This window comes from Microcaecilia unicolor, chromosome 6 (genome assembly GCF_901765095.1).
Source record: "Microcaecilia unicolor chromosome 6, aMicUni1.1, whole genome shotgun sequence".
In the NCBI taxonomy this organism is placed as follows: domain Eukaryota; kingdom Metazoa; phylum Chordata; class Amphibia; order Gymnophiona; family Siphonopidae; genus Microcaecilia; species Microcaecilia unicolor.
The window spans coordinates 195780863-195802859 of record NC_044036.1 but is presented as its reverse complement, the minus strand read 5'-3'; the positions used below and the strand labels follow the sequence as shown (position 1 = coordinate 195802859).

The 21997-nt window shown below is 42.6% G+C and overlaps 1 protein-coding gene across 1 annotated transcript in view; it reads left to right on the top strand.

Moving 5' to 3' along the window:
- The window catches only part of DOCK3 (dedicator of cytokinesis 3), an 873576-nt gene that overhangs the window by 499695 nt on the left and 351884 nt on the right, over positions 1–21997 (top strand). The gene's annotated exons all lie outside the window — the stretch shown is intronic.

Below are 21997 nucleotides of genomic sequence, written 5' to 3'. Positions count from 1 at the left end.
CTCATGAATATTCATTGTGGATATCCTGAAAACCTGACGGACCAGGTTTCGGAAACAGTGGTTCATATTATTGCATAGTATACAGGCACTTTTAGCGCATGAATTAGCACACGGCTGCAACATTTAATGTAAGCTAATTTATACGCCTAGCATTTAACATGAAAGGGAACCAGAAATACATGGACATGGGATGGGTTATGGGTGTGGCCAGCAACTTGCAGTTAGCACGAAGTAAGTTGCTATACACTAACTCTCTTTGCTGCAGATAGCACATATACACTTACCTACCTCCTGAATAGGTGATATTGGATATCTTGCCACCATCAATTAAAGATATCTGGATATCTTAGGCTGGTGCAGCAAAATATAACTCCTATCCTCTTGAATGGCTCTCCAGAGTGCTCACACACCAAACAACTTCCTGACATGACCAAGGAGACCCCAAAGCCCTCTCTCCCTGGCTCTTGCCAGTATTTTTCCTGGAGGCTTGTGGGGGGGGGGGGGGGGCAGGGGCTATCCTCAGATACTCCTGCGCTGTTAGCATCTGGATTCAAAGTGGTACCTCTGACCGCAAGCGGTGATTCTGTGAAACTAATATTAGGGGTCAGAGGTGCCATTTTTAACTTGGGCACAGACGGGGCAGCAATGTCCAGGGGTTGCTCCTGCCCTCCATCAGCCAACAGGGAAACCCACAGTAAAACCAGTGGAGGGGGAGATTAGTCTTGGTCATGTCAGGAAGGGTTGGGTGTAATTGGATGCTATAGGGCCTTTATGAACATAGTGGGTTCTTTTTAGCTGTACTGGCTGATAACACAAATACTTCTGCTTTTTCTGCAATGTATTTAACCTGCAGTAAACGCACCAGTACATGTTGGCATGCTTCCAACAGTTACCACACAAGCTTTTCAGTTGCTATGTGTTAATTTTTGCATCTAACATTTGATGCATGCAAAACTTTACCACACTTTAGTAAACAGACCTCTTAACTACCTACACAATTTCCCTTTGAAAATTTGTTAATGTAAAATGTGTGTACAGAAAGCACCTATTTCTGAAAATACTGATTCCCCAAGGACAAGCAGGATACTATATTCTCCCATCTGAGCAACATCATCTGATGAAGCCCTGTGTAGGAACCATTCTTCTTCAGTTGGACGTTTTAATGTGCTGCAACACACGTGTGGGCCTTTCTGCCTGCCACTGTTGCACAGAACCTCACCAGTCGCCGTTTGCTGGTGCGCCTATCAGCTCAGGTCTGGTGATACTTTTTTGGAATTAAACTGAGTTTTCATTGAGTAGGTCCTGTCACTGTCATGTGGTTTCCTTTTTCTCCAATTGCTGCTTTCAGTAAGGATTTTCAGTCATTTATAAATTTCCTTTTTTCATTGGTTTGATTCTGGCTACAGTAGGTCTCAAGCAGTTGTTCAGGTATCTTTCATTAACAAGTTGTTTGATTTTGCTGCATCTATTTTTCTGAGCATATCCCAGTAAAAAGCTCTCAGTGGCTTTAGAATGTGTTCCTGGTGCCTGCGGTGCCTGGGACCTGATCATGATCCCTTTCATTGTCTTCTGTGTTCACAGATATCAAGAGTGGAATCCATGGTCGTGAAACACAGCATGAACGGGAGATGCATCAAACATTAGGAAAGCATCAATATCGAGTGCATCTCGGTCATTCTTGACTTTGAGCATTGATTAAGACCATTAGGATCAATCATTATCCTGTCCTCTCTTGAGGATCTGTCCTCTTCCTCCTCAGCACCAAGGGACAAGGATACCAGATGTCAGGCAGAGGCTGGGGTGCACTGACATGGAGCCCCTTTGGAGTTCAGCACTTAGAGCACCAAGGCATCAAGGTCACCAGTGTCTTCAAAGTGTCCCCAACATGAGAACCCTGAACCTTCTGTGGTAATACAGAGAGAATGAGAACCTCCATGAAACCACGACCTAGCTTCAGCTACACCCTGGGTGTCTCAGGAGGACATGGCCACTCCAACTGTGATTTTGTTGCCTTTGCCGATGAAAGTCTTTAAGGAGCAGCTCATGAAAATATTCAAGGAATGGGGCACTTCTTTTTTTTAGACACCAGGCTGCTGCATCGATGGTATCGATGCCAAGGCTCAAAGTGGTCCAACCAGTAATCAAGTCCCATTCACTGCCTGCAAGAGGTGCATCAATACTGAGGCCTCAAAGGGTTTAGAGTTGATGCTGACCAACTGGTGTCAATTTCTAGTCCACTGGGAGAGGAAGCTTCCCCAGTAGATTGGAGTGTTTTTGGTGCCTCTGCACCCTCAGCACAGGCCTGACCAAGAGGTCAGATGTTTGATGCAGGTGGAGACTCTGACATCTGCTGACTAGTTTCAGAAATCAGAGTGTGTCTAGGCATCTAAAGATAAACCCAGGGGTCTTCTCAGAGGAAGGATCAACTGGTCTTTCATCAGATCCCTCCCCTACAAAAGAGAAGTAAATCTCCTAGCTCATCACCAAATTCATTAAGTAGCTGGGTACAGTTGTCTCATTTTCTTTACAGATGAAAGAAGAACCCAGGGCAGAGACACCGGATATCCTCAAATTCCTCGAACCCACCCCCTAAGAATCTGTGACAATACCCATTCACAGAATCCTGAAAGAAGTATTGATGAGAATGTTGAAGACTTCCTCTTTGTACTTCCTGTTAATAATAAGACTATGTATAGAGTCTAAAAGGCTGAGATTCAAGAAGCTACAGCTTCCTTAGTCTTCTATGGTGGCCGAATCTGCTCTCAGAAGGGTCAAGAATATGAAGACTTAGTCCTTGGTGTGCCCAGGGAGAGAGTTGAGGATCTTGGAGTTTCTTGGAAAGAAATATTTTCATAATGCTGTGCTTATGCCCCGTATAGCATCCTACCAGCTCTTTATGAGTATGGCTTTGCAGAACATTGTGCATAGTATAGCACAGTTTGATTACACTCTCCCTCAGGATTAGGCCAATGAACTCTGTGAACTAGTAGGCAAGGGAAATGATTGTGGGAAATACATGGTCTGCATGTCCTATGATGATGTATCAAAAATATTGAGAGCATCTTCAATGAGGATTGGCACCCCACAAAATTGCATGTTTGTGAGCCTCAGACCTCAAGCCAGAAGTGCAGGAGAAGCTTGCTGATATGCTTTGTCGTGGAGAGAATCTCTTTGGAATTTTAGGAGGCTGTCACCTTAAATAGACTGCACTCAGACACTCTTAACACCCTCTCCAGGCCCACTTCTGAGTTGGCATTCGCTTCTAGGATGCTTTATAACAAAGGGAAAATGTTGAAGACGTTTCGGTCACATGGCTTCCATGGTTCATATAAAACCCTTGGCATGCCTAAAGCAAGCTCAGTGAATCTTACCTACTCAGTGGACAGAGGCCATGAGAAATTTTCAAGATGCCATATCCTTCACAACTCCTTTGGGGAAATTGCTGTCCTGGTGGATGATCCAAATCAATTGGGTGAAAGGAATTCCCTTACAGTTTCCTGAAATTCAAAAAGTTCTTACAATGGATGTATCCAACCAGGGATAGGAAGCTTATGGAGATGGGCTTCACACTTAAGTTCTCTGTTCTGCTCAGGAAAAGGTTCATCAGATAAACTTCCTTCAGCTAAGAGCAATATGGAATGCTGTAAAGACTTTCACAGACTGGATTTCCAACCAAATCATTCTAATCCACCCAGACAGCCAGGTCACAATAAAATAAATCAACATGCAGGAAGGTACAGAGTCATATCTCTTGTGTCAGGAAGTGGACCATCTTACAAGGAATGTCACTCAAAGCCACATATCTAACAGGAAAAGACAACTGTCTGGTGCACAGGCTGAGTCACGCTCTGCAACCTCACATATGAACATAAGAGTTTCCCTATTGGATCAGATCAAGGGTCCATCTAGCCAAGTATTCTGTTTCCAACAGTAGCCAGTCTAGGTCACAAGTACCTGGCAGAGTCCCAGAAAAGTAGCAAAATTCCATGTTATGTAACCTGAAAGATAATCAGTGGATTTCCCTAGGTCTACCTTAATAACGATTTATGGACTTTCTCCATGAATTTGTTCAAAATGTTTTGAAACCCATCTAGGTTAACTTCTTTTAACCCTTGCTCCAGCAATGTTTCAGAGCTGAACTGTACAGAGTGGGGAAAAAAACCCTTTTTTCCTATTTATTTTAAATCTGCTACTGTGAAAACTTCAAGGCGTGTCCCCTAGAATTTGTATTTTTTGAAAAAGAGAACAATCAATCCACATCTATCCATTCTATTCCTTTCAGAATTTATAGGTCTCTATCATATCTCCCCGCAGTTCTCTCTTTTCCAGACAGGAGAACCCTATCATCTTTAGCTTTTCCTCTTATAAGGGTCATTCCATCCCTATAATCATTTTGGTCACTCTTCTTTATAACTTTTCCAGTTCCACTACATCTTTTTTTGAGATGCAGCAACCAGAATTGCACACAGTACTCGAGGTGCAGTCTCACCATAAAGCGATACAGAGGCAGTATGATATTCTTTGTTTTATTCCCTATTCCTTTCCTAATAATTCCTAACTTTCTACATGCTTAATTGGTTATCATGGCCTGCTAAACAGCGTTGTCTCTGGATAGATATTTTAGCCATTGATAGATCTTTTTGCCATTCAGTGCAACAAAAATATCCCTCAATTCTGCTCCACACTAGGAACACACAGCAGACACACAGCCTTCTTCCTCCATTGGGGGCAGGGCCTTCATTATGTTTATTCTCTAATATCTCTGATATTGAAAACTCTTCTGAAATTTACACGGGATTAAGAAACCATGATTTTGATCACCTTGTACTGGACGAAGTCAGATATAGTTTGCTGTTCTGCTGTAACTTTTCTTAATGGAAACTTGGGAGACTGGATTGTATTCCAACACTGACCACTCAGGTTAAGGAAAAACTACTAGATCCCAACCTTTGGTCCCTAGACCTCATGGATTGGATGTTGAAAGGGTAGTGATGGATTCCTTGAAGTTAACCAGATAGTATATCTCAGGTTCTGTTGCCTTCCAGAAGAACGTACACTAAAGGTCTTTTGGTTTTAAATGGAAGAGGTTTGCCGTCTTGTGTGAAGGCAAGGCCTTTGATCCTTTTTCCTGTCCTATACAAAAACTGCTTGAATACCTTTTACATCTCTGTGTCAAGTCTTAAGATCAACTCTATTAGGGTCCACCTTAGAGCAATTGACACTTATCATCATCAGGTACAAGGTAAGCCCATCTCTGCTCAGACTTTAGTTTGCTTTTTGAAGTTTATCATCAAGCCATCTGTAGTGTTATGGGACCTTAATGTTGTTTTAACCCAATGAATGAAAGCTCCTTTTGAGCCACCAGATACCTGTCACCTGAAGTACCTGACATGGAATGTCCTATTTTTGGTGATGGTTACTTCAGTCCACAGGGTCAGTGAGCTCATTGGACAGATGTTACAAGACTCTGAAGGGAGGCCTTTCGAACCAAAATACGGCCTGCGTCTAGTCGTGATTTTGTAAAGATATTTATTAAAGGTCTATAGTGCTCCATTGACTTGTTGTCATCTCCACTGTATTGTTTTGTGCTTTGAAGTGTAGAGTTCTTCTGTTTTGTTCTTGGTCTTTAAAATTGGTTAGCAGACTATTTCCTTCACTTATTCCCAATCAGGCCTCACTCTATAAAGTATAAAGGGTCATGTCGCCACTTTTAATGATAGAGTTGTGGCCACATTGGTATTTCACTTGAAATTATCTCCATAGAAGACATTTCAAGAGCTGCAACGTGTTCTTTGGTCCACACATTTTTATTCCATTTTAGTTGGAACAGTCTTCCAGAAATTTATTTGTTGTTTAGAATCCAACTCCACTCTCTAAGCCCATTTATTTTCTGTTCCAGAATGCCTTTCAAAACACAAAAGTTAATAAGGCATTGTTAGCTTCTTATTAAGAACCTTGTTTGTTGTAGGGCTGCCATTTTATTATACATATTGTTGTTGAAGGCAGCCTCTACTGTAGCTAGGGAGTCCCATGTTTCAGGATATAGTATTCTGCTTGGCCTCAGAAAACAATGCTACTTATTTGTTGCAGGTGTTTCCCCAAGGACAGCAAAATACATAATCTCACATATCCTCCCTCTTTCTTTTGGAGTTCAATTCTATTAGCTAGAGACTTGACTGGCAGGATCCTGCACATAACATAAGCAGGCAGGAAGGCACATGCTTACATGGTGCTATACTATAAAGCTCTTCTAAAGCTGGAGAGAAATTCCCACGCAGGGCTTTGTCGAATGATATCACCCAAATATGAGAATATGTGTCTTGCTGTGCTTGGAATACATGTAAGTAACTTTATTGTATGGGCACTGTTTTACTGTCCCAACCAAAATATACTGCAAGGAACACACGTGTGTTGTACATGCATTGTGAACTACACACATACTTCTTAGCCACTCTGAGGAACATTTTCAGAGTGGCTAATTTATCTAGGTCAGGGTGGGCAACTACTGTCCTCAAGGGTCACAACCCAGTGGTGTTTTCAAAGTTTGCACAATGAATATGCATGAGATTGATTTGCATGTACTGCTTCCATTGTATGCAAATAGATCCCATGCATATTCATTCTAGAAACATTGAAAACCCAAACAGGTTGTGGCCCACAAGGACCGTGGTTGCCCACCTCTTATCTAGGTTAATGGTTTTGAAAATTCTACGCTTGGAAGTAATTTTGTAAGTGACCTGAGCATGAATAACAGTGGTTTACACATTCATTTACCCTATATCATTCAATAAGTTTGCAAAACTTTTTGTGTTTAATATAATAATATTGACTTTTCACTCAATATGTGTTTGCTTCTCATTTATCAGTATTAGCAGCAGGGCTTCATAGCAAGTGTAAGTAAAACCGCTCAAAAATGAAAGTTAAGTGTTACTTATCTCTATAGGCAGTCAGTTTATAAACATTACTATTTGCCATGGATTTTCCCTCTATAACCAGACTCTGCATCAGGGACTTGTGCAGAACTGTACTGGTGTAGCATATGCACAAAATTTAACTTCTGAGACGTTTCACTTCTATTCAGCTCAGTTCCCTGATGTAGACGTATTGAAACCTGTCAGGCAAAGGAGGGAAAATCAATGGAAATTAATAAAGTTTTGCACATTTGTTGAACACTAGAGTATACCAGTGAATGAAAAAAGCAGCCCAATAAAGCAACATTATCACTTCGTTGCATGAGGGTTTTGTGAGTTTTCTGAAGGTCCCTCATCCATTCTATAATTTAATTTTGCAGTAGGTGCTTTCAGTAACAAGTAATTGTTACTGAACTACTTTGGTATTACATGTCTGTATAAAACAGACGCAACATATTAGCCTTATAGAGATGTGCACAGGGTCAGAGCAATGGCAAATCTGCAGCAATGGTGAAGAGACAGTACCAATATGATGGGAATGGGGTGGTGATGGAAAAGAATTGTCTGGAGATGGGGACCAGATTAAGTCCCTGTGCATACCTCTACTTGGAATCCCTGCCACCAGCACATCATCAGAACATTCTTTTTCAGGTGCATGATGAACAATTGAGGAATGTAGAACAGAAGTGAACTCTGGATCTGTAGATGGTTTATTATTTTTACACAGATTGAAATGATGGCCTGCGAGAACATTACGAACTTTGATATTTAAGAAAACAATGTTAATAATATGAATATAATTTTCTTGCATATTTAACAAAGTAATGCCTAGTGTTTTGTGTTTAATTTGAAAAAGTTATAGGATGCATCTTATATTTTGTTTAAATCTACAAGATCTTTTTAATGCAGTTTGGGTATAGGGATGGAAAAGAAAACTGTAGGGATTGAGAGTGGATAGTAGCAATATAATGGAGATCGGGTGAGGATAGAAAAGAATTGACTGGGAATGGGGACCAGATTATGTCCCTGTGCACACCTCTACTTCTTTGCCTAGGTATCATGTTATAAAATTACCCACCTTAAGTATATATTTTTACTATGCATTTCTTTCATTAAGTTTATGGTGACAGAAATATTTTGTAATCCCCTATATATGTGGATAATTTTATTTCGGATTACCTAGGTTGACAGGGCAAGAAACCTATTTTATAAAGATACGTAGATGTGTATGTTCTTATAAAATGTTAGCACAAATCCTGCAGAAACATGGATAAAATACACCTTCATACATTTTTACCAGCTTAAGATCTGGTGTGAATGTACATGTGTGCAATGTGATATTTTAGAAAGTATGTGTGTAAGAACATAAGACTTGCCATATTGGGACAGACCCAGTATCCTGTTTCCAACAGTGGCCAATGCCAATTCAGGTCACAAGTACCTGGTAATATATCAAAAGAGCAAAATAGATTTTATGCTGCTTATCCTAGAAAAAAGTCGTGGATTTTACCTAGTCCATCTTTTTTTTTTTTTTAAGTATGTTTATTAGTTTTAGTATGTTTATTAGTTTTAGTATATCAAATTACAATATACATTCCAACCTCATAACGTAATATATAGTCAACTTCTGTTTTCAACATATAATATAACCCAACTCTCTCCCCACCCTCCTCCCCTACCCACCCTTCCCTCCCCCCCACCCCCAGGTGGACTTCTCTTTTAAGAAAGTATCCAAACCTTTTTTAAACCCTGCTAAGCTAACCACTTTTACCATATTCTGAAGCAACTAGGGGTGTAGCTACCACAGAACAAGCATGGTAAAATGCCCAACGCTGCCCAATGGTAGGGGCCACCTGTAGCTACATGCACCTGATTCACCCTCCCCCTACACCCAGGTCCAGCATCGCTGTCCCCCCCCCCCCCCCCCCCCCACCCCTGCTGGGCTTCCATACACTTCAGCAGGGATCACAGCAGACACAGACTGAAAGGTACCATACTAGCTGATGGGGCCTTTCCTCTGCCGCATCTCGCCCACAGGATCAGAGAGGCGGGACGTGGCAGAGAAAAGGCCCTGCCGCCCAATGCAGCAGCTTTCAGGCTGTCTCTGTCCTGATCTCTGCTGCAGCATGTGGAAGCCCCACAGGGTGGTGGGGGAGACAGAGATGGAGTAATGCTGTAGCTGGATGCAGGGGGGGGATGCTAGACATGAGGGGGACAGAGGAAAGAGAGATAGATCTGGAGCAAAGGGAGGGAGAAGAGAGGGGGCTGATGACATGTGGGGTGGGGAGCAGAGAGAAGAAAGAGACTAGACCAGAGGAGAGAGAAGGAACAGATGATGGACCAACAGTGGGAGGGAGGGGTCAGAAGTGGGGTGCGGGAGGAAGGGAAGAGAGAAGCTGGACAAGGGGAGGTAAAGGGACACAGAAGAATTGGTGACCGTAGAAGGGACAGGGACACAAAGGGGCAAAACTGGACATAAAGAAGGGATTTGCGTTACAAGACGTATGAGGAGAAACTTGCTGACCTGAACAATGTATACCCTGGAGGAAAGAAACAGGAGTGAAATGATACAGACGTTCAAATATTTGAAAGGTATTAATCCACAAACAAACCTTTTCCGGAGATGGGAAGGCGGTAGAACTAGAGGACATGAAATAAGATTGAAGGGGGGCAGACTCAAGAAAAATGTCAGGAAGTATTTTTTCACGGAGAGAATGGTGGATACTTGGAATGCCCTCCCGTGGGAGGTGGTGGAGAGGAAAACGGTAACGGAATTCAAAAATGTGTGGGATAAACATAAAGGAATCCTGTTTAGAAGGAATGAATTTTCAGAAGCTTAGCAGAGATTGGGTGGCAGCACTGGTGGTTGGGAGGCGGGGCTAATGCTGGACAGACTTCTTCAGTCTGTGACCTGAAAATGGCAGATACAAATCAAGGTTAAGTATACATATAAAGTAGCACATATTAGTTTATCTTGTAGGGCAGACTGGATGAACCGTACAGGTCTTTCTCTGCCGTCATCTACTATGCTACTATGCAAGGGACACACAAGAAAGATGCTGAACGTGGGGGGGGGGGGAGAATAGGGACAGAAACATAGAGGGCAGACGCTGGATAGGACAGATAGGGACACACAAAAAAGATGAATGCTGGACATAGAGAAGAAATATCAAAAGGACAGGAGACAGTGAAGAGAGTTAAGAAAAATACAAGACAAAAGCAGGAGAGACACCAGGACCAAAGCAATGCTCAGATAAAGGTAGGAAAAAGTAGTTTTTTTTCCTAATTTATTAATTGTAATCTGTCAGCTTTAGGAAATGTGCATCATCATGCTCCCCCCAGTCCCCAGACCCATCTCAGTTTTTCCGCCTGGGGTCCATTCAGTCCTAGCTACACCACTGCAATGAATTCCAGATTTTAATTCTTCACATATAGGTATGGTGGAATTCTAGACCAGGTGGCATCAAATGCATTTCTAATGACTTAACATTTTCCAAATTTCTGAACACCTTCCTCTTTAAAAAAAAAAAATATCTGAGTTGACTACAATTTGCTGAATTTTTGAAAATTGTTATGAGCTTTAATCAAATCCATTAATTTAAATAATCCTTACATCACAATTATCAATCTTTTTTTTATTGCTAGACATTATATATTTTAATTCTTTGTTATTGTAAGCCACATAAAACTGAATAACAAGTTCAGATTATGTGGGATGTAAGTACTAATAAACGAATAACAAATAAATACAAATTACACTTTTAATGGAGAAATATTTCTCCCATTCGTTCTAAATTTACTACTTTGTAGCTCTGTTGCATGCCCCCTAGTCCTAGTATTTTTGGAAAGAGTGAACAAGCGATTCACGTCTACCCCTTCCACTCCACTCATTATTTTATAGACTTCTATCATATCTCCCCTCAGCAGTCTCTTTTTCCAAGCTGAAGAGCCCTAGCCGCTTTAGCCTTTCCTCATAGGGAAGTCATCCCATCCCCTTTATCATCTTTGTCCCACTTCTCTGTACCTTTTCTAATTCTGCTATATCTCTTTTCAAATGCGGTGACCAGAACTGCACATAATATTTGATGTGTGGTTGCACCATGGAGTAATACAAAGGCATTATAATAATCTCATTTTTGTTTTCTGTTCCTAATAATTCTTTATCATTCTATTTGCTTTCTTAGCCGCTACTGCACACCGAGCATAGCATTTCAACATTTCAACCATGACACCTAGATCCTTTTCCTGGGTGGTGATTCCTAATGTGGAACCTTTGCATATCGTAGCTATAGTTCAGGTTCCTCTTTCCTACATACATCACTTTACAGTTGCTCACATTAAACGTAATCTGCCGTACTTCCGGTGGAGCTGCTAGCCAAGATGGCCGCCACATGCTGAGCTCCGCAGGGTCGCGATCGAGGATCCCCAAGTAACACCACGTTTCCACCTGAAATGAAGTAAAACCCGATGCATCGCAATAAGGGCAAGTGCTGGCAAGTGGTCCGACCAACAAAAAGGAGAGAGTGGCGTACCTGAGGGCGTGAGAAGCTGAAGCCGAGAACCGCCCTTCCCCCGCAACACAGCGCGCTAAAACCAGCCAGAGAGTGGTTCAAGGTGGAGACCGAGTACGGCTCGGCGGGTGAAGGTGATGCGGGTATAACCGCGCCTTGCGCAGGAACTCACCATAAGAGCAGGAACGAACCGAGAAAAGACGACGAATAGTCAGCTGGGGGAAGAACGTGCAGGGGAGTTGGAGTCGCTGCAGGCAGACAATAAAGAGGCGGCCTACAGGCCTAAGCAACGGTGAACCAGGCAGCACAAGTCCTTTACACACCACCAGCGGACTCAGCACTGGGTAAGCCAATTTAAAGAGGCAAAGGACACTAGCTGGAGGCAGTAGTACACAGCGCTTTGACGCAAGATGCCTGCAGAACTAAAGGGTAGAGCAGACTTTTGAGGAAAATCGGCTCTCGACCCCAGCCGGTTACAGGAAGGATTGAACAGCTCTCCCCACTATAAGACACTAAACTAAAAAGCATACGGGCGACTATACAAGGAGTAGCAGACTACAGAACACCGAGAATAAGAACGAAGTCCTACAAGAACTCTCGAAGCAGAGCAAAGCCCCCTATCTGTGTATGGCGACCCGAGGATCCAAAAAGGAGCCGGAAAAACACAGGGGGGGAGGTGCGAAGATGGCGGAGAAAAGCTCCCCAGCATCTCCATCAGTGAGCTTGGCTTGGGCTTCGGAAATAGTCACAGAGGTCAAAATGGCGGTAGAGGAAACAATGAGTCAACAACTTCAACAAATATTAGACAAACTGGTTGGAATGGATCAACGGTTTACTACTTTCACAAAAGATTTCCAAGAAGTCCAACAGCGATTGGGAGAAGTCGAAACATCGATGCAGGAATAATCAACGGCCATACAGCATCTCCAAAAAACAGTAGCGGTATTGGAAGAAAAAGTGGACGATTTAGAGAACCGCTCTCGAAGGAACAACCTTAGACTGGTAGGGATACCGGAATCAATAAAAGAAGGAGAGCTAAGGGATTTTCTGGAAACCTGGCTTGCAAAGACCCTACATAACCAAAGCAGGGCAGGGCCACTTAAGATAGAGTGAGCACACCGGCTAGGTCCCAGAAAAGCTCCCACTGACAGGCCTAGAGTGGTGATACTGAAACTGCTCCACTATCAACACAAGATGGACATATTAACAGCTATCAGGAAAGGAGACAAGCTCGAGATAGAGGGACACAAGGTGTTGTGCTTTCAAGACTATTCTACTAAAGTCTCCCTACAACGAAAACAATACTCGCAGATATGTGGACATCTGCACAAACTACAAATACGTTTCAGCTTATTATACCCGGCAAAACTGCGAATCCAGCATAATGGCGCAGTGAAATTTTGCGACACAGTGGAAGCAGCAGAAGCGTTCGCTGATCAGTTGGAGAGAGACAGACCGAGCCCATCCAAGAACAAATAGACTCAGTCGAAAAGACCAGAGGCGAGAGAAGATAAATGAAGGAAAGAAGAAAAAGCATATAATTTCTGTGGTAACTAAGTTATAGATGTGTGAGATGGTTGAAGTTGTAAATGTTGCAAAGGATGTAATACATAAGAGAGGGGAGACAAGTAATACAAAATTAGGAAATGTACTTGTCAGTGGGGATCCCTGATCGCTGACATGGAGGTTGAGCACCATAGGTGCCATTAGGAGTAAGGGGAGGGAGGTACGACAGAGGGTGGGAGGAGTAGGAGTGGGAATAGGGGGGCTTACACTGAGTAACTGGAACTTCATGGTACAGCAGGAGGAACTGCACATAGGCAGAAGCCTAAGGGCTGCAATGGGGGAACTAAAACACAGAGTGACAAGTAAAGTCAAGCAGGGGAGGTACAGGCTGGGATGCCCCCAATGCTCCGTAAGGGCCGATGCTAATTCTGCTTACCTTTTGCCGGATGATATTATGTAATGGCACTTAAGATAGTGACATGGAATGTGGGAGGTATTTCTTCACCGATCAAATGGCAAAAGATACTACAAGCACTTCACAAACAAAAGGTCTCTATAGCCTTATTGCAAGAAACACATTTGAATGCTAAGGAACATGAGAAACTCCGTAGGTGGTGGGTGTGATCCTACTACGAATCCCTGGCGCAGGCCAAAAAAGCAGGTGTTATAAATTTAATCAGGAAGGGGATCTATGTTCTTACTCATAAAATCATAGCAGACACAGCGGGAAGATTTGTGATAGTACACTTAACAGTAGAGTGTCAACCAGTAGTATTGTGCAATCTGTATGCCCCTAATACATACAATAAGGCTTTCTACAAGCAACTTTTACAACACCTAACGGGGTTTAATGGGCTCCCATTATTGATAGGAGGGGATTTCAATGCAGTGGATGATCCTAGTCTGGATAGGTCACATGGGGAGAAGAGAGGGTCAGGGTCGGATGCGAGGGTAATCAGGATACTGAGTGAGGTTCTGGACATGGTGGATGTGTGGCGAACTATGCACTCATTGGAACGGGACTATACCCATCTGTCTCGTGCGCACGCCACCATGTCCCGCATTGATTACATCTTTATATCTCGTGACCTGTTCACAAGGATTCAAGAGACTGAAATAGGCCCCATAAAAATATCGGATCACGCGATGGTAATAGCAACTTTGGGGCCCTTAAGGTCTGACACGAGCCATTTTCAATGGAAATTTCCAACCCGACTATACAAGGATAAAACATTTCTAGACTATGTATCACAAAAATATAAGCAGTTCCAGGAAACCAACCAGGAGCATAGGGACACCCCAATATTGTTCTGGGACACGGCTAAAGTCGTACTACGGGGGGGGGGGGGGGGGGGGAGATAATAGCATACACAAGCCATCAAAAAAAGAACAAGGGAAAAGGAGATGCAGAGACTGGAAAAAGAAGTAACAAGGTTGAGGAGAGCATACGGCCGCAGGCATAGTATACAGTAAAAAGCCCAACTTTTAGAACTGCAACAGACTTTAAATGAAAAGATTTAGCAACAAGCCCAGAAAAAAAAAATTATGTATATTACAGATACCAATTATATAAATATGCCAATAAAAATAGCAGGATGTTAGCACGACTGTCAAAACCAAGACAAGGCCCGTCTAAAATAGCTGCCCTATATTCCTCTGATGGAACACTAGTGAATGAGGATGCCCAAATTAATAAAGTCATGCTAGAATTTTATAAACACCTATACTCGGCCCCAAACCCGCCCCCGCTAGACAGTGAGATGTATTTCAGTGGCCAAGACATAAGGCGAGTGGACCAGAGGAGCTTGGCTATGTTAAATGCTCCCATTACAAAAGGAGAAGTGTCATGGGCAATACAGCAGAGTCCCCTGGGAAAGGCCCCGGGCCCAGACGGTTACAGAGGGGAGTTTTATAAAATGCTGCGGGAAGAGGTGGTACCATCTTTGACAGAAGTGTTCAGTGTTATAGTGAGGGAGCAACAAATGCCTCCATCACTACGACTGGCACAGATCATAGTATTAACAAAGCCGGGAAGAGGTGCAATGAAGCCAGAGTCATACAGACCGATTTTGTTGCTCAGTTATGAAGCTAAGCTATATGCCAAGGTTCTAGCAAATCGACTCTCTAGGATAGTGCCAGATATTATAGAGGAGTCTCAGGTAGGTTTTGTACAGGGCAGAAATATTACGAAAAATGTACGAAAGATACAACATTAGAGGCAGTGTCAAATCAAGCCATCCCATCTGTGTTAGTTTTGATGCGGAGAAGGCTTTCGATAGAGTGGTCTGGGACTTTTTGTTTGGGACGCTAGAAGCCCGTGGGATAAGTGGGTTCTTTCAAGAGGCGATTAGGGCATTATACTATCTACCACAAGCACAGATATGGCCCAACGGTATACTATCTCCCCCCTTCTTTATATTTCGTGGTACCAGGCAAGGATGCCCATTATTGCCTTTATTTTTCGTTTTAACATTAGACCCCCTGATTAGAGATATTCAGCGGACACCAGATATACAGGGGGTTACAATCGGCGCTAATATTTTCAAAATTGCAGCCTTTGCCAATGATTTACTAGTTCATGTGACCCAACCCAACACCTCACTGCCTGCTCTTTTAGAATGTATGGTAGAGCATGGAGATTGCTCTGGCTTCAAATTAAATTTAGAGAAGTCTGAAGCATTACAACGACAGGAGTGGCAAGAGGGGAATTGGCAAGAAAGGGTTCCATTAAAATGGGCAGATGAGTCTTTTGGTTACTTAGGAGTGAGAATGTCCATGGATGTCTCTAAATTATACCAACTGAATATAGAGAAGCTGTTACAGGACACAGGATGCTCCTTGGAGCAATGGAACCATCTGCCTTTGTCACTGATGGGCAGAATTAACTTATTTAAAATGATTATATTCCCAAGATGGCTTTACATCCTACAAGTCATGCCAATACACTTATTACGAAGAGACATACGAAAATTGAATAGAATACGTAGGAAATTCCTATTGGGGGGGGGGAATTAAAGGTGCGATTAGAGTACTTATATGATAACTGGGAACAGGGAGGCTTGGGTTTACCCAACCTCCGACAGTATAATCAAGCATGTCTCATGAGGCACCTCCGGGATGGGATACTTGATACAGAACAGTTTACTCCAGTCAGTTGGGAACATGCACTATATAAACCTTGGCATGTAAACTTTCTATTACAGGTCCAATCAAAAGGTTTACCGCCAACATGTAAAAAAAAGTATTCTATTACAACCCTTAAGACAGGTCTGGCGCTTTCTTATGACAGCTTGGAATCAAAACCCAAATATTAGCGATCAGCTTCCACTCCGGGGGAATGGAGATTTTCCACCTGGATTGGAGGCTAGGTTAATCAAGAGCTGGTCAGACATGGGAATCACCCTAATGGAACACATAGTAAATGAGGAGGGAGGTTTGTTCACATTTCAAGACCTGCGGCAGAGGCTTTCTCTAACCAACAAAGATCACTATACATAAAGACAATTACATCACTATTGGTACAGCGTAGACCAAAATTGGGACAAAAACTCAGAGAATTCTTAAAAGGGGATACACTTCGTCATGTTTCCATATCGAGTTTGCACCGGGCTCTGGTGTCGCTCTGTCTGCCTCGAAACTATGGAACACTCACAGAGGCATGGAGCAAAGACTGAGATATGAATTGAAGGGAGTAAATTTTGCAAAATTGATGAAAGATCCCCAGGCAAGTAGGCGGGGCAGAGCTGCAGAAGAGCCAGTATAGGATATTACATAGGAGATACATAGCACAAACACTTGCAGCAAGAACTGGCTGGGCACCGGATGCTCACTCTGTAAAGTGTAGACGAGGGAGAAACACATTTTTGCATGCATTTTGGAGTTGTATCAAAGTGAAAATCTTCTGGAAAAGGATCCATAATTACTTTGAGACTCTCATAGGTCACAGACTAATTCCCTCGTGGAGAAGGGTGTTATTAAACAAAAGGGGAGCCTATGAGCTATCAGACAAGAACATGGATCTGTTATTTATTTATTGCATATGTATCCCACATTTTTTCACCTTTTTGCAGGCTCCATGTGTATTACTGGGTAAGCCATATGCAGTGGGGAAAAAATGTATACTGAGGCATTGGATGCAAGAGGAACCACCCACCATCTGGTTTTGGAGGAATAAATTCCATGAGTTGATGTTATGGGAGGCTAGAGCAGCACGAGGCACCCCAAAGAAAAGAAAAGAATTTATTTCTATCTGGAACAGATATTTGCAAAGTATTTCCCATAAAGCGAGAAGCGCAGTGCTCAATAATCTGCCTATACTATAAAAGGGAAGGTGGGGGAAGTTAAGTAACTATAGATCCATGCACTCCGATCCATGGATAAATTCTTCTTATCTGTTCCCTTCTCCACTACTGCCAACTCCAGACTTTGCTCCTTCTGTCTCTCTGCACCCTACGCCTGGAATAAACTTCCTGAGCCCCTATGTCTTGCCCCATCCTTAACCATCTTTAAATCTAGATTGAAAGCCCACCTCTTTAACATTGCTTTTGACTTGTAACCATTTGTAACCTCTCGCTTCTACCTACCCTCTTCTCCTCTTCCTCTACACATTAATTGATTTGCTTGCTTTATTTTTTGTCTATTAGATTGTAAGCTCTTTTGAGCAGGGACTGTCTTTCTTCTATATTTGTGCAGTGCTGCGTATGCTTTGTAGCGCTATATAAATGCTAAATATTAGTAGTAATAGTAGTAGGTCAGTTGGGGAATACACAGATCGGGAGGTACGCACAGAAAGAGTTGTAATGTGCCAAATGAAGCAAGAAACAATAACCTACACTCTGATAGTTATAACACACGGAGAGGTAGAGGTAGCTAAACCATGAAGTAAGAAGAAGGTTCCATAAGAGTAGAGGGAGAGGGAGGTGGAGGGGAGGGGGCATAGATTCGGGAAGGGTAATACTCTATGAATATTGGAGGGACATGTGTATTATTAGCTAGGAGAGCAATCCTTTCAAAGAACACATTAAGAGGACCCACCTGCAAATATTGTTGGGATAGTACACAGAGTAAAACACGAGATATAATTATTGGAGTTTAATATAAAAGTTTATTGTTAATAGTTATGCAACTGTACTGTAATTATAAATGTACACATCATAAATATATAAGAAGGCAAGAGGGAAGGGATAGGGGAGAAAAGATTGGAAAACATTGATGATAGAAGTTTCAGGTTCATTAATATGCGATAGAATTATTTATCAGATTTATATTGATTAATACGGACTTGTATACCATGTGAACTCAATAAAAATTGTTGAAACATAAATGTAATCTGCCGTTTGGATGCCCAGTCTCCCAGTTTCGAAGGTCCTCTTGTGATTTTTCAGTATCCTATTGCGATTTAACAAATTTGAATAACTTTGGGTTCTGTTTACTAAGGTGCACTATACTATGTAGATATGGACATAGGAATATGGGCATCTACATGGTCAGCATGCGCCAAAAATGCTAACATGCCACTAGCGCAGATTAGTAAACAGGGTCATCAGCAAATTTAATTATTTCACTAGTTATTTCTGTCTCTAGATCATTTATAAATATGTTCAAAAGCAGCGGTCCCAGTACAGACCCATGGGGAACTCCATTATCTACCCTTCTCCATTGAGAATACTGGCTGTTTAACCCTACTCTCTGTGTTCTGCTTTTAACCAGTTCTTAATCAACAATAACTCTATCAGGGACCCCTGGTAGGAGCCAGGGCTGGGATTGGGAAGTATGGGGAGTCTGCTGGGGAACTTCAAGTGGGAATGTTGATGTCCAGGGGCTCCACCCGGGAGGGGGGGGGGCTTGATGTTCAGGGGGGAGCCACGATTGAGGATCTTCATGATAGGGGAGCGCCATAGGGGAGAGTGTTTGAGGCAGTTCTATAACTAGGTGCCACAGCTTAGGCATCACTTTATGCAGGCTGGAGTCTATTCTGTAATGGTAATTCCATTATACAATACTAGTATAAGTTGACATCAGCCCACCTACAGGTAGGCACTAATATTTATACCAGGTGTATGACTGGCATAAATATTATTTATGCACATGTATAGTGTTCTATGTATGTCCCCCCTTACAATTATGCACTAAGCTATTTGGCATGTAATTATAGAATAAGTACATACATAAATATTGCCATACTGGGAAAGACCAAAGGTCCATCAAGCCCAGCATCCTGTTTCCAACAGTGGCCAATTCAGGTCACAAATACCTGGCAAGATCCCCAAAAAGTACAAAATATTTTATACTGTTTATCAAGAAATAGTGGCTTTTTCCCAAGTCCATTTAATAATGGTCTATGAACTTTTCCTTTAGGAAGCCGGCCAAACCTGTTTTAAACTCTACTAAGCTAACTGCCTTTACCACATTCTCTGGTAATGAATTCCAGAGTTTAATTACATGTTGAGTGAAGAAAGATTTTCTCCGATTCGTTTTAAATTTACTACATTGTAGCTTCATCGCATGCCCCCTAGTCCTACTATTTTTGGAAAGCGTAAACAGATGCTTTACATCTACCCGTTCAACTCCACTCATTATTTTATAGACCCCTATCATATCTCCCCTCAGCCGCCTTTTCTCCAAGCTGAAGAGCCCTAGCCGCTTTAGCCTTTCCTCATAGGGAAGTCGTCCCATCCCCTTTATCATTTTCGTCGCCCTTCTCTGCACCTTTTCTAATTCCACTATATGTTTTTTGAGATGCAATGACCAGAATTGAACACAATATTCGAGGTGCGGTCGCACCATGGAGCGATACAAAGGCATTATAACATCCTCATTTTTTTCCATTCCTTTCCTAATAATACCTAACATTCTATTTGCTTTCTTAGCCGCAGCAGCACACTGAGCAGAAGGTTTCAACGTATCATCAACGACGACACCTAGATCCCTTTCTTGGTCTGTGACTCCTAGCATGACGTAGCTATAATTCGGGTTCCTCTTTCCCACATGCATCACTTTGCACTTGCTCACATTAAACATCATGTGCCATTTAGACGTCCAGTCTCCCAGTCTCGTAAGGTCCTCTTGTAATTTTTCACAATCCTCCCGCGATTTAACGACTTTGAATAACTGTGTCATCAGCAAATGTAATTACCTCGCTAGTTACTCCCATCTCTAGGTCATTTATAGATATGTTAAAAAGCAGCGGTCCCAGCACAGAGCCCTGGGGAACCCCACTAACTACCCTTCTCCATTGAGAATACTGACCATTTAACCCTACTCTCTGTTTTCTACCTTTTAACCAGTTTTTAAACCACAATAGAACACTACCTCCTATCCCATGACTCTCTAATTTCCTCTGGAGTCTTTCATGAGGTACTTTGTCAAATGCCTTCTGAAAATCCAGATACACAATATCAACCGGCTCCCCTTTATCCACATGTTTGTTCACCCCTTCAAAGAAATGTAGTAAATTGGTGAGGCAAGATTTCCCTTCATTAAATCCATGTTGACTTTGTCTCATTAATCCATACTTTTGAATATGCTCTGTAATTTTGTTCTTAATAATAGTCTCTGCCATTTTGCCTGGCACCGACGTCAGACTCACCGATTTATAATTTCCTGGATCTCCTCTGGAACCTTTTTTAAAAATCGACGTTACATTGGCCACCCTCCAATCTTCCGGTACCACACTCGATTTTAAGGATAAATTACATATTACTAACAATAGCTCCTCAAGCTCATTTTTCAGTTCTCTCAGTACTCTGGGATGAATACCATCTGGTCCAGGAGATTTGCTGCTCTTCAGTTTGTAGAACTGCCCCATTACATCCTCCAGGTTTACAGAGAATTCATTAAGTTTTTGCAACTCGTCAGCTTCGAATACCATTTCCGGCACGAGTGTCCCACCCAGATCTTCCTCGGTGAAGACAGAAGCAAAGAATTCATTTAATCTCTCTGCTACAGCTTTGTCTTCCCTGATCGCCCCTTTTACTCCTCGGTCATCTAGCGGTCCAACCGATTCTTTTGCTGGCTTGCTGCTTTTTATATACCTAAAAAATGTTTACTATCCAGCTTATTTTTGAAAGAGAAAAACGCCTATAGTGTGACCTAAATCAGGAGATAGATGTTTGTCTCGCAAAGGCGCCCAAATCGGTATAATCGAAAGCTGATTTTTGGCGTTTCCAACTGCACTCCGTCGCGGGAACGAATAAAGTTGACGGGGGCGTGTTGGAGGCGTGGTGGAGGTGGAACTGGGGCGTAGTTATCAGCCGAGGAGAGATGGGCGTCTTTAGCTGATAATCGAAAAAAAAAAAGGCGTTTTTACCTCGATTTTTGGACCCTTTTTTTTCACGAACAAGTCCCAAAAAAGTGCTCCAGCTGCCCAGATGACCACTGGATGGAATCGGGGATGACCTCCCCGGACTCCCCCAGTGGTCACTAACCCCCTCCCACCAAAAAAACACCATTCTAAAAACTTTTTTTCCACCCTCTATGCCAACCTCAAATGCCGTACCCACCTCCATGATAGCAGAATGTGTTCGATCCTGTCACAGCATTCCCTGGGTCAGATGTGGCTCTCGGGTGCACTACAGGGTCACATCAAAATTGCATTGTGGTGGGTTGGGCTCCATGATTTTATTAGCTTGTGTTACAGTCTCATGATGTTGGTAGTTGGTAGGCTCTTCTCCCATGGTGCTTTTCCCCCTGCCTACTGTGTCAGAGTGTGCCCTGTTGTGTTTCCTGTTGTAGTCCATGCGGTAGTGGCCATTTTTGTAAGCCAGTTTTAGTTCCCTTTCCTGTGTTAGCCACGTTACAGAACTTAGTTATTACCTTGAATGTGGCTGAAAGAGGGCATTGTACAGCATTCTGCCAGCTCTGACCTACTGCTCATCTCAGTACCAGGGAGACTCGTTGCCAGTGGGGCACAACCTCTGATCTGCAGTTAACTGTGAGTAAAGGCGGTTATTCCAATAAAGGACGTTTTCGGAGAGATTAGTCTTCAGGTGTCAACTGGTGTGCCAATGTTATATAGCAGCAACCAGTCCTAGAGGCCTGCGTGTATGCAGGTCCCTGGAGCACTTTTAG